This window comes from Poecilia latipinna, unplaced genomic scaffold (genome assembly GCF_001443285.1).
Source record: "Poecilia latipinna isolate Pla-1442-1.1 unplaced genomic scaffold, P_latipinna-1.0 Scaffold2052, whole genome shotgun sequence".
In the NCBI taxonomy this organism is placed as follows: domain Eukaryota; kingdom Metazoa; phylum Chordata; class Actinopteri; order Cyprinodontiformes; family Poeciliidae; genus Poecilia; species Poecilia latipinna.
Genome location: NW_015114668.1, coordinates 72,329 through 86,360, shown reverse-complemented (window position 1 = coordinate 86,360; position 14,032 = coordinate 72,329). Strand labels below are relative to the sequence as shown.

At 35.7% G+C, this 14,032-nt stretch overlaps 1 long non-coding RNA gene across 1 annotated transcript in view; it reads right to left on the bottom strand.

Annotated features, from left to right (window-relative positions):
* The window catches only part of LOC106935970 (uncharacterized), a 27,853-nt gene extending 25,374 nt beyond the window's left edge, over positions 1-2,479 (bottom strand). Inside the window, exon 1 of the long non-coding RNA XR_001422022.1 lies at positions 2,227-2,479. This is a non-coding gene — a long non-coding RNA (uncharacterized LOC106935970). The remainder of the gene's footprint in view (positions 1-2,226) is intronic.
* Positions 2,480-14,032: the final 11,553 nt, after the last annotated feature.

The following is a 14,032-nucleotide window of genomic DNA, read 5'->3' as shown; positions in this document are numbered from 1 at the left end:
CATTATTTATTGCAGACTGTTTTATTATTTAGTCAAATGTTTTACCATATAATAAGGTAAATGTGCTTACAAACGTAAATATTACATGAACATGTGAAATATATACATTATCTTCCATAATCTAATAAATATGTGTATTGATAATATACTAAAATATGTATTCAATTTACATTTTTTAAATTATTTTAATATCACAAATTTCACTAATTATGCAATGATTTTTTTTCTTTTTTTACTGATTTTTGCCATTTTTGTTCCTCTAGAGGTCACAAGAGAAATTTGAAATATGTTAGTTTTCTTTGTGAGTTTCCACCCAACCTGCTCCTAACCAAAGTTTTAGCTCTGAAATGGCATCAGTGCCCGACTTTACATCTTCTCCATGAATCATTCTGACTAACTTCTCACTTGACCTTCCAGATCTGCAGAATGACATTAAATTGTATGTTTCACTGACTCTCAGGCAGGAAAAACACCCACTAACTCGTGACATGGAGCGAACAATGTAGCATATGATTCACTCTGCGGAGTCATTTCACTGAGAATTTTTTTTTTTACTTTTCTGACTTCATTCTGTACGCAGCTCCATGGCAGGAGCTAAAGAACAGACAGCTACATAATGACACTTCTCAGATATTTATACCATATTTATATCTGAGATATTTAGCTACATGTTAGCTAAAAAAAAAAACTAAATTAGATAATTTTTCTTTTTTTAAAAAAGATTTTAGAGATGGTTGTTTTCAAAGCTTTAAAACTGACAGGTTTTCGTGGTTAATTTAACTACCTACCTAAAAAGCTAACTAGAAAGCATCGAAGGAGAACTGAAATTAGGAATGGATTGTAATGATCCTTCAAGCCCTAATTTGACTTTATTCTCGTATTATTTAAATTTTATTCCCAAACTGTTATTCTCATAATATTTCGATCTTATCCTCTAAATATTATGTCTTTATTCTTGTATTATTCCAACTTTATGCTAGCACGACATTTTAGTTGTAACTTTGTGACTTTGTTCCCATAATTTTGTCACTTAATTGAGGAGTTATTTCGACTTTATTTTCATCATGTCTTTATTCTTGTACAAATGTATTATTATAATAACATTTTTTTAATTTTTAATTTATATGGCCCTAATACTCAATTGTAGTTTTTTTTTCAATTATACTTATATAAAAAAGAAATTATTATACTAGACTCCAAATGAAATGTACTTTTTAGGAAACCCAGTGTAAAAAACGAGAAGTTAAAAAACAAAAAAAAGGGAAAAAAAAACAAAATATATAATTTTTTTTCGTGGCACTACCAGAGCTCTTTTTGATTAAGGTTTCTGGTCCCTTTCATCTGTCAAACTCAATCGCTGCTTATCAGGTTTTAGCCAAGAATCTGATGTTTCCATGGAAACCAAATAAGTTTATGTTTGACAGAGGGGAGTTGCAGTAATGTCAGTGATTTGAGAGGCTGATAAAGTCAGACAGAACCAGACTACTGAGAGTTATGAAGATGTTTCTACAGTCGTTAATGGAAATGAAATAAAATAAATTTCCTTTGCTAAATCTTCTTCGTCATCACCGCACACATCACGCTAAATCAGGAGGCAGCATCTTGTAATCTTGTTTTCCTAAAATCAGCTGTGTGATGATGAATAATGGAGTTCATTTCAAAGCTGAAGACATGTTTTCTTTTAATCAGACTTCAGTCTCCCTTTCTCCTCCTCCTCTGCCTCGTTTTTATATATATTTTTTCGGCCCGTCCCTTACATCCACACATGTTCACATCTGTGTGTTTACTTTGTTTGAGCCGTGTTCTTCGAACGCAACATTAACTCCGTTTTGTCACTCATCGCCGCGTCGTGTTAACACGGTGACCTTTCAGCGCGCAGACTGACGTATCATTACTGATACCCTGCCGGGGCCCCAACATGGCCGCCAGCTACACACCATTACAAAGCCATCTAACGGCCTTCGTGTAATGACCAAATCACTTCCTTATGGTGGAACGCAGCAGGCATTTAACGGGAACGATTCACATGCACAGAAAAACGAAGGTCATAGCTGGACATAGATGAGAGCAGAAAGTCATGGAAAGACGCGGAACAGAAACTGGTTATTGTCCCATTTGGATTGGATTCAGGGTGTATTCACACCAGCCCTCTGGCAAATTATTTATTTTTCGATTCGTTTGTAAAGCTACGCTAATCATCAGCTCCACTTGTATAAATGCACCTACCGCGCACTCCTACGCCATTCGCTCCGAACCGACCACCAGGCAGCAGCTCCGCCTGGAGGAGAAAGGCTTCGTCTTCCTCTTCTTTCTAATCTTATTACCCGATGGCAAGGAGAAAGGCTGGTGTATTCCAAGCATTTTAAGGATGCTTATTGGTCTCCCGAAAAACGATAAAATTCCGGACATTTTTATCTGTCAATGAAATCCTCCCCGGACCGAACTTGAACGTTATGCTGCTAGCTGCTAGCACTTTAGCATTCGTCAACAATTCATAGGCGGAAGTGGGAGCCTTGCGCAACATAAATAATCATCCGGCTGAAACAGATGCGCTAAATATGAAAACATAATTTAAGGAAAATTAGGTGCCAAAGCGATGCTGCGGAAGTACGGAAGAGTGTTGCTGTCACGGAGAAAAATAAATGTTCACAGTTGAACGTGATATTGTATAAACGTGATAATTATATTGTGTAAAGGTAATAATTATGTTGTATAAGTGTGACAATTATATTGTATAAAGCTGATAGTTATGCTGTATAAACGTGATGCATATTGTATAAAATAATCATGTTTATACAATATAACTATCACGTTAATGCAATATAATTATCATGTTTGTATAATATAATTACAATATAATTATTACATAATAACATGATAGTGTTTGAAAAATTTAATAGTCGAGATACTCAAATCATTTGAAGAATTGTTACAGTTTTAATAATTATATACCTAAAAGTTGCCTTTCAGGGCAAAAAAAGGTTGCCTCATATAAAATAAAAACAATACATTTTCTTTGGCATTGTCTTCCAGTTCCAGTGTTAAATGTTCGATTTAAAGTTCATTGAGCGTTGAGAATGTGTTCTTGCATTATTATGCCATTATATTACTTGAAAACAAATAATATTATCATTTATCGCAATAACTTCTGCGACAATTTATCGTCCAGGAAAATTTGTTCTTGTGACAGGACTAGTATTTATGTAGCAGATTCCAAAGTGGCTTTTTCCCTGTGAATATGTTTTGTTTTGTCTCTCTGAAGTGTTCGGTCTCATAAATCAGGTGCAGAGGTGCTTGGTGATTTAAATCCATCAACACTTTGAGGAGAGTTGGTGAAAGTACCCACTAGAAAGTTAGTACACCCCCCACACCCTACAGCTCATATTTTAGATGTTCAAGCTCGCTGCTCTGCAGGTCAGACATGGATTATGTAGTTAAACAAATGCTTCAGCCGGCTATCAAAACAGCCATTAGCATTTCCGCGGCTGGTAATCGGCGCTGTTGAGTAAACGAAGAGGAAAACCTCTCTGCCGGCTTCCCACACATTCGGTTTAATGCCTGTGAACACACGCAGAGACACGCATGGAGGCGTTTACTGCTGGACTTTCACACAGTCACAGTCGCTGTGTCACCGGATTCCTGGCCCCACGGCGGGTTCCCAGGGGCCGATCGGGCCCGGCCGCTCCGAACCGCTGAGAAAACAATTAAGTCATCAGCGCTGGGCTCTGTGGCGGAGGAAAGGGAAACTGGCGGCTATAATTTAAAGGAGGAAATGGGATTACAGACAGAACAATAGACGCTTCTCAGATATTCAGTGAATCTATTCCACGCAGAGAGAAACGTCTAGTGTTTGGATGAGTTTAATGTGAACCTCTGGTTTGAGAACCTATAGGGGGCGCTGTGGGACACTGTCACAGGGCATGCATTAACTAATTATTCTATCAATTAAATAAAATGTTAAATATTGGTACTTTCTGTGGATTTTTCATTTACATAAGCCTTTTTTAAAATGCAAGTAAATAATTCAATTACTTTTTAATAAGAACATACAAATTTTACTGCCTAAAATGCAATATCAGCATTTTATGCACTTTACTGCCTAAAATCCTGATAATTGTATGATATTTATTTGTATGTATGTTGCAATAATCAATTAATCACATGATTATTTGATTTATTGAGATTTTTTAAAGATATTTTTTTATTTTATTGTATACCAGGTGAAATCATTTGATGAGTTCTGGGTTAAACATATTTACAAAGAAAGACTGTTTTTCATCTCAAATGCAAAATTCATATATTATTTATCCAGTTTGGACTTAATTTATGCTCTGAATATGTTTAATTTTTTTTCAGTAAATTGACTGTTTTTGGGTCTGCTTACTCTGGTTAACAATTACAAAATTAGTTGACGACTATTTAAATAATCGATTATTGGTTTCAGTCCTAGTCTGAACTTGTAACAGGCTGTAAGGTTTCAGTTTGGTGAATAAGTCCCTTCACAGTGAGCAACGTGGCTGTGAACGACCTCTAGAAGAACATGTGTTCTGGTTTGACCCATCACCCACTCTTTGAACTGCTAATTGTTAATTACTTTAGCTGAAAAGCTCTGAAACCATCTGTGATTGATTTTACAGGCCGGCCAAGCGGCTCTTTGATGCTGATTTATTTACTGATTTCATGAAAGTCAGAGAAAGGTTAACACTTCTAACTCAGGACCACACAGTTTATTTAAAGATTTTTGTTTCCAGATTTATTGCTTAAGAGCAGCTCAATAATTTAAATCAATATGGAGACTTATTGTAGAGAAGGAAATTTAGATTTTGAATGAAAAGGATAGAAAGGATTCATTATAATAACTTTATATTGTGTTTGTTGAAAAAAAAGTTGTTCAAAAAGCTTTTTTTCTTGTGCAACATCCTCATCCGATTTTATTTAGAATTATTTCCTTGAATTCATCAGAAAATGCATTATTTTTAACATTAATATCCCATTATTGTCAATATAGCAAACAATAAATTTGATTGCATATCATTCAAAGTGGATATATACTTTCAAATCCCTCTTCGGCACTCATATTGGTGGTGTCAACTTTTGGCAGTAAAATTCCTCCGTACGTCTGATACTGTCTAAGACTTACTGAAAGTAGATTGTGAACAGGAGGAGATTGTAAACCACAAGGGAAAACATCCTTCAAAATGATTAAAGAATCTCTTACATATGAATGAATGAAGAAATAATTTGCTAATTTTGAACATTAACTTGCATAAATCCTCAAAATTGCTCCAATGCCTTTTGTCTTAAAGGGGACATATTGTGTGAAATTCATGTGTTCCATGTTTGTCTACTTCCATTTGAGTTTTTATTGCTTCTAAAAACAGCTCAAGTGCTAAAATAAACCATCCAGATGTTTTTTGTCAATACGTTCTTGGTTTTTGGTCTCTGGAAAACGAGCCGTTTCAAAAACATCACAGCTTTTAAAGCTCCAGGACTTTTGGTATAATGGCTGCTGGAAAAGACAACTGTTTTATCTTGTCGTGTGTACCGACCAGTGAAACCGGCCAGTACACATGGCCAATTTCACTGTACCGGCCGTGTGTACTTAGACTTGCATGGCTTAATCGCTGAGCCAAGCATATGCTGGCAGGATCAACCAGGTAGACTCCCAGGCGAGCGTGTGTCTCCATTGCGGTTGGGTTGCCCTGGTACCGTCCAAAAAAAAGAGTGCCTTTCGTCCGGGGGAGAGCCCTCAGCTGCAGGTTCTTACTCCCATCTGGGAACCGTGACAGAGGGTTTGAGAAACGAACGTTTCTGGATGATTGACTTACCATCCAGAAACCACTTTTTGCATTTTAGTTGCTTGTGCAGAAAGCTCCACTTCTGCTTTTCAAAGATGTATGGTTGTATAATTATGCATCCATTGGGAAACATTCTTCCATTTGAGTGTAAATGTTGAATTGGATATTTGGATTTAAAGTACATTTTTTCAAAAGTGTTACTCAAGTAAATTTAGTTGAGTCAATGTCACTATCCGACTGCATTTAACACTCAGGATGTGTAGAAACAAGTATGACTCAGCTCCAGTAACTTTAAAACTTAATTTTTGGGGGACATTTTCAGATATAATTACCAATGCAGTGAGGACCAGCCGACAAAGTATGTTAAATCATCTTTGATGGAGTCCAGTTTCATGGTAGATAGGTTGAGTTATGAGTTGTTGTGACAGTCAGGGTTCATCAGATAAAGTTAAAGTGAGCTTGAGCTAACTTCCTGATGAGAGTAGCAGCATGTATGAGTGTAGGTGTGTTTCCAGCGGAGGATATGGCCAAACCATCTGCTGTCAGCACAGATGCAGCTGTCAGCTGCTTCTGCCTGAACGTTGCTTCGTTTTACGGGTCACAAAACTTTCCATTTCTCATCTTAGAGAAAAAAAAACAAATACAGTTCAGCGTTAGAGCAGCTTCTGTAATAATAATGCGGCAGAATCCGCTCAGCTGACAGGTAGCGCATCCCAGATGGTGACATCACAGCAGGTGGCCGTTCCCCAAAGTAGGTGAAATCTTACAAAAAGCGCGTCGATGAGCTGGCAGTGACAGGACCGTCAGATACGCACAGCGTCCCGGAGATGAAGGACTCGTTCCTCCAAACATTTCTTTCCCATGACACCCCAGGGAACCAGGGCTGGAGCTCCTGCCGACAGTCTGCAGCTTTTGGGTTTTACAGGAGAGATTTATGGAAAGTCTGATAAAGTTTGTAATCCTCGTTGAATTTAGGAAACTTTTAACCTGAGAAACCAGCTCTCAATGTTCTCACGTTATGCTTCTGTAAGAAATGGAGTTACTCAGGTGAAGTTATAGACTCTGTTAGCATAATGAAACATAATCTGCTGGGAATTTTTTACTTTTTCATCTGATTTGGTTTTCTGGTGATTATTTTTCCAGGATGGAAAAAAAAAACGACATAAAAACAACAACAAATTTTGGAAAAAATTAAATTAGCAAATTATGCAGATTTTGAAGCAGCACCATCTTTACCTTTTATTTTACCCACATTTGTGTTATAATGTTTTTATTGATTTTAAATGTCATGTTTTCATTACCTATAAGTGGAAAATCATCATAATTATCTGAAATCAAAGCTGGAAAACACCAGTCTGTGTGTAATTAAACTGTATAAGGTATTTTATATAGTATTTTAGGGAGAGCTAGTGATGTAGCATTAAGATTTCTATTCCATCAGCAAAACTGCACAATAGAAGTGATTATTTATTCAAATTGGTTGATTTCTGTAGAAAATAAAAAAAATAAAAATACACCAGTTCACTGTGAATCAATACTTACTAACAAAGCAGTTAAAATAGTTGCTATTAATGCTAATTACCTTAAAACGACTGAGCTAGCAGTTAGCATGTAAACGATGATGATCGTTCATCGTGATTGGCTGGTTTTGGGTCGGTTTGGAGCAGTTTGATCAACATCTGGCTGTTATTGGCTGGTCAGCTGTGTGTTGGTGGGAACCTGAGTGTGTGACGGCCGCCAAGGTCATTTATCCTCCTTGTGACCTCACTCCTTTCTCAGCCTTCCCCTGCCACAATATCACTTCCTGTCCTGCAACAAAAGGACTATTTCTGTCCACAATGATCTTCCTCTGACAGTGACACAGAAGGACAGGAGATGTAAATTTATACCAGACTAACGTAATTCCAGCCAGCCAGGTTGGTGAACAAACATAAGTGTTTGTTCATGCAGAGCACGTTAATAACACTTTTATATTTGTGCCACTCTGCAAAAGGGAGAAGAATGTAATGATTAAAGTCACAATTCTGGGAAGAAAAGCCTGAATTCTGAAAGTAAGAATTCTGAAATTAGTCAAAATTCTGAAATTAAATTCAAAATTCTGAGACAAAAAAATTAAAATTCTGAGAAAAATTCAAAATTATGAAAGCAGGTAAAACTAAAAACATATTTTCTCTATTGTAATTTAATGATTTTTGTTGCCTGCATGTAGTTCAAATTTGCCAGATTTGGGGTAAAAAGTTTGGACTTTGCTGCTCTAACTCGTATAATAAGACCATTTTGAAGTATTTCAGCTTCTCATGCATAAATAAATCAAACTTAAAGAGTCTGAGATGAATTTGGGCGAAAGTTTAAATCAGATATTAACGTCAAGAAGGGATGCGTCCCATAAACAGAATCTCCTCTGAGCTAATCAGTGATGTCTGGTGTTGATATCCTGTTTGTGTCTGGACCTGCAGCTCATTGTTGGTTCAGGTTCAGATTCTTTTAACTCCACCTGGTGCTGACCCTGTGACCTTTGAGGTCACGGCCCACTGCAGGGGTCTGATGACAACCACAGAGATCCACCAGGCTGCAGCCGGAACAGCGTCAGAAAAAACTGCTTCTGTTGCTTTAAAAGAGTCAACAGATGGACACCCAGGTAAAAGATGCAACATGTAAACTTTCCTGAGTTTACACTGAAAAAACATAAAACATCACCAAACATTTTTGTTTTAATTTCAAATGCAAATGTCGAAGTTAATCTGAAATAAGACAAAACTAATTTACAAGTAACTTTTCAGGGGATTGTCTTACACCAATAATCCCTTAAAACTGATAATAAAATAAATGTTCCCAGGGTCGATTATTTAACTTTAACAAGACATTTTTTCTCATTTTATAAGTTAAATAATCTGCAGTGGAACTTCAGTTTTTCATCAGTGTTAAGGAATTATTATCAGACCTACATCCATAAAATCTGACAATACAACTCAAAGCAATCAAAAATATTCATAGTGTCAGAATTATGCATATAGGTTTATTAAAGTCCTGAAAAGCTGAACATACGGTAAAAAGAAGATACTTTTGAATGGATTATTTCAGACTTTAATCACATGTGGAGTTCCACAAGGCTCTTTCCTCGCCCCACTGCTCTTTTCACCTTTACATGACATGATTTAATGTCTCTGAAGATTTTCAAACATCATTTATTAAATTCAGTTTTATGCCGATGATTCCTAAATGTATTGAACCATCAAAAAGAAAACATAAAATAAACACTAAAGCATCTTCGAAAGCCCATGAACAGTTCAGATTAAAGTTTTTCAGTATGCAGTAACTTCATTTTGTTTAGCCTCATCTCAGCAAAAAATAAAAAATCTCTTAGATTTGTTTTTACTTTTGGTTTACTCAGACAGGATAATCTTTGTTGTGTTTTAAAGATGCTTATTGTTACACAAATGAATTTGATTCAATGTGAACAAATTGAAAAATGCATAGCAAGCAAAGAGTAGTTTTGTATTTAAGAAAGAAAAAGAGCTGAATGGTTGATTTGTGCTTTCTGCTTGGGGGTCAGGGTGCAGGAAACCCAAGACTGGGCGTTGCGTCTTGGTGCAGGGATGGACGTTTGTATTATTTTTCCCAGAGGTTGCTATATTTATGTCTATTGTTTTGGGCTTGGAGCTCCCCTCTGTCTGAGCACATGTGTCCACTGTCTCTGTATGTGTGTGTAGTGATGGCCAGCTGGCCGTCCTCCAGTAATGAAAATAACATGCTGACCAAAGGATGACCGCAGTACTTGAAGATGACAACGGCAGCTTGTTTTCTTTGTCCCTTTTTCCACTAGTTTTTTTTTTGTTTTGTTTTGTTTTGGGGTCAGGTTGTTAAATTCCCACTGCATCCCACTGAATGTAGTCGTAAACAAATACAGACGAGACACACAACAATAGCTGGGAAGATGCACGGAGGATTCAGCGTTTGTATAGTTATTGTTGAGACGTGCGTCTCTGAAGTGATTCATTTTATTTTTTTACTTTATGCAAAGGTTATTGTCCTTGGAGGCCGTCGTCCTGTGTTTCACATACTACCTGTTAATGCATACAGATTCCCACGGCTTAACAAACTTCACACCTGATAGACTGGTAGATTTGGTTAAATGTTGCAATGCTGTAAAAATGCTAAAGTTTGGTGCTCTACGGGACTAAATTGGAGCCATAAAGTTTGATCGAAAGAAAAAATGTTTGAAACTGAAATATTACTTCTAAGTATGTTTTCACACCTGATAGTCTGGTAGATTTGGTTAAATTGGGGACCAAAATTGTAACTTCTTTTACATATGTTGCAATTTTGTAAAAATGCCAAATTTGGATGCTTTCTGCAGAGCAAAATTGGAGTCATAGAATGTTATTTAAAAATAAAAAAGGAAAGAAACTGAAAAATGACTCAGGCTGTTTTCACACTTGATAGTACGGTAGATTTGGTCAAATTTGTTATAAATGTTGCAATTTTTTAACAAATGCCAGATGTAGGTGCTTTCTACGGCGAGAAATAGGAGCCACAAAGTTTGATTAAAACAAAAACATATAATTTAAACTGAAATAAGTTTGAGCGTGCATAAAACATTAAAATTAAAAAATAACAATTTTAAGTAAAAATTAAGACTTGATGTTAAAAATAAAATCAAAACTACTTTTCAGATTATTTTTTTTTTCAGTTTCAACCAGTTTGTCCAATTTCAAATTAATTTTTCAGTTTAAAAATGTTATATTTTTAAACTTTTCTTTTTTTTCTGTCAAACAAACTTTATGTCCCCAATTTAGCTCCATATTTTCATGAAGTAAGCCCCAAACATCTATGATTTCCAAATCTTTCATAAACTTCATCAAGATTTTTAGCATTCATTTTGAATTTTCCTGCAATTGTAGCTATTTTTAAACAATAACGTATATTTGGTGTGACTATTTCAGGAATTACTGAAACAGCTCACACTGAGCTGTTAATAAGAAACTAATACTTGAGTTTTGGATAAACTCATGAAAAGAAAATAACTCAAAGTGACCAAAAATAAACAAAAATGATTCCTGTGATTCTGACCAAGAGTGAGTTGGATAACCAACTCACTCTTGGTGAGTTGGTTATCCAACTCACCAAGTTGGATAACCAACTTGGTGTTGGTTATCCAACACCAAGTTGGATAACCAACTTGGGGTGAAATTATGTGAATTATAATTCACATAATTTAAATGTGAATTATACTTACATTTAAATAAGGTTAACTTTAATTTTCAGTCTTCAGTGAATGGCTCTAACTGCTAACCTCGCTCTTATGGTGAACAAAAATCAACTTACAGGCTAAAAATGTGTTCAGTTGCAGGCGTCCGCCCTGGTGGTCAGCAAAAATCGTGGCCACCCACCTGGATGAAGAAGAGTCTGAGCACAGATGCGAGGAAGAGCGTGTTATCTCAGAGTCCTCTGGTGTTGTGACAGTGGGACGAACTGCACTTGCGTTTGTTCAGTACATTTGTCTCTTTGTTTGTTTTGGGGGTTTTCCTGTGCCAACGCACAGAAAATAAGATTTAAAAATGTTCAGGTTGTCTTTAAAATGAAAACACTGAAATAAAACTGAGGTATTTGTTGTTGCACCATGAAATCTTTGGTTGGGATGCGACCAAAAATAAAAAGGTTAACGTGTCACATACTTTTGCAAGGTTTGCACTACGATCAATTATCACTTCTTTGTATTTAGCATTTCAAGAAAAGCAAAACAAAACAATGTTGTACATCTTCTCACACAAACAACAATCAACAATATATAAAAATCACTTTGAATATTTCAATAAAATATATTCAGTAGTTCTATGTCAGCGCCATTGAGTTGATTTATTTACTTATTTGCTCTTTGTTCTGGCATGTTATGTTGTTGTTTTTTTCTCCCTAATAATGATATGAATCAGAAAATAACTGTAAAAAAACATCCTGACCTACATATGTTAAATAATTTTATTTTTGTTGTGAGATCTATTGGTTATATTCTGTTTTGTTATAAATCTACACAGTTTTCTTCCATTCTCTGATCTAATTAGTTATTTGTTATTTTGTAGATCACTACCTCTGTTTGTTAATTAATAAAAAAAGCTAATTAATCTTCTATAACTCAGTCACTCAGTTGTATTTTCCTTTCTTTTTTCCATATTTCTCATCATTTTATTTATGAAATCTGAAATTTATGCAGCTTTAATGGCTGATTTAATGGCAATCTTGCAATGAAAGATTGTCGCTTTGTCTGAAACATGGCTAAAAATATCAGACACATCAGATGTTTACTTCCTCAGCACTAAAGAGCGACATGTAAAGAGAGTTTCTGCAGCTGGAGGTTTAATGCAGCATCCCAACACTCCCAGTTGCCTCCTGTGGAGACAGAACCAGTATGCTCCCAGTAACACCGGGGAGTAAAGGTGAGAAGCAGTGAAAGTCAGGCGTGATCCAGGACTCACATATCTTCCCTGGAAGCGTCTGAGTGACAACAACAGATGGCGGTTTGACCGAGGCGGCCCCCTGCAGAGAGGAGTACGGAGTCCCCTGGAGGTCAACAATCACCGCCAAACGTAATGAGTTTACAGTCCAAAGCAGCAGAGTAAGTAAAAGCTTTCTAATCATCTTAGTCAAGATTCTCCTTCAAGTTGTGAGATAAACGAGCTCTAAACACATCAGGTAGTGAGTTATGGCTCGATAAGGGGTGAATATATTAGCTGAATTTCCATTAACAACAGAACTGTGCAAAATGGAATCACAAAAATAAATTTGCTTAATGGAAACACGTCAATAAAAAAAACTTGGTTTTTGATAAGGTTTTGCTCTAGTATGAGATGGTTTTTCAACCGTATTGAAATAGATGGAGTGGAGACACTTTTTTTCTCATCACACGAGTCACATGACCAACATCCGGATGCTACTACTGGTGGAAACGACAAAGAAGACGACAGGAAGTGGTAGAAAAAAGATTGTTTTTGTTTGTTTAGTATTAGGGTCAATGCAGATAGAAAAAAGGAGGAGTAAATTTATGCCACAAATTTCAGAAATTTTGAGATTAATCTCTGAAATTTTCTTTTAAAAAGAACTTTCTGAGTTTCAAAAGTCAAAAGTTTACCAGAAAAAAATCTGACATTTTTAGAGTAATCTTTGACACTCCCTCCATCTTTGTGTTGTCCTGATTCCATTGAATCTTGCACATTTTTAAATTTCTGTAGATTTTTCAGACAGTGTATTCATTTTTTAAACTCATGCCACGTTTTGTGCTATCGATGATTTGCATAAAATTCCCTTGTATGTGTTTCTTGTATTTTTTGGTCAGTTGTTTCCGATTGCGTTCATCTTTGTGTTTAATTAGCTTCTATGAAGGACTTCTTTGAGACACTTTATGATTTTTATCTGTAAAACTTGAGAATCAAATAAACTTTCTTCAATGGGCTACCTACTAAAATGTTTAACATATATATAATTTTATCTTGTAAGACCGTATTTGGAGTTATTCGTTGTGTTTCATTGTGAAAAAATGGGGGAAATTATTCAAAACATGGAAATAAAGGCTAAATTAAACAATTAAAGAAGGTACTTAAAACTTTTATAAGCTAGAATAACAAAAATAAATTTTTCCTGCAATAATGTGATGAAAAGCTTCAAAGCAAGACAAACTAAATCAAGAAATTTAACTCAATTAATATCTGCAAACCAACCATTAAATAGGCAACAGATAAAGTGATACTTTGATTTTTTAAATACTCTTATAAAAGCTAGCAGGTGTCATGAAGATGTTTACATTTCCTAATTTACCGTCAGAGGAATTTGCCATATGGGGCTTCATCTGCAGGTGGGCCGCCCGGGTCGTAGCTAAAGGCTGAGCCTTTAACCTGGGACATTACGGGGTCAGCCAAAGGTCACAAACTGGAAACATGAACACCTGCAAGTTGTCTTAAATATTTACAGAAACTCTGACAGAAACTGACCAGCAGCCATGGAGGAGCAAATCACCCTGGATTGAAAACAAGCTTCTTGATCAGCTGCTGACTTTTAGAAATGATGCAGGATGTAAATACTTACTTACTTAGTGAAAATGTTCAGAAAAAAACCAGGAAGTGAATGGGATTTTTCAAACTAAATATTTAAAAGTGTAATAAATTTTGTTATAGCTCTAGCTGTGTTTGAAGTTTGCTGTGCTGCTTAAAATTTGAAAATAACACCAAATAGCAAAAAAAAAAAAG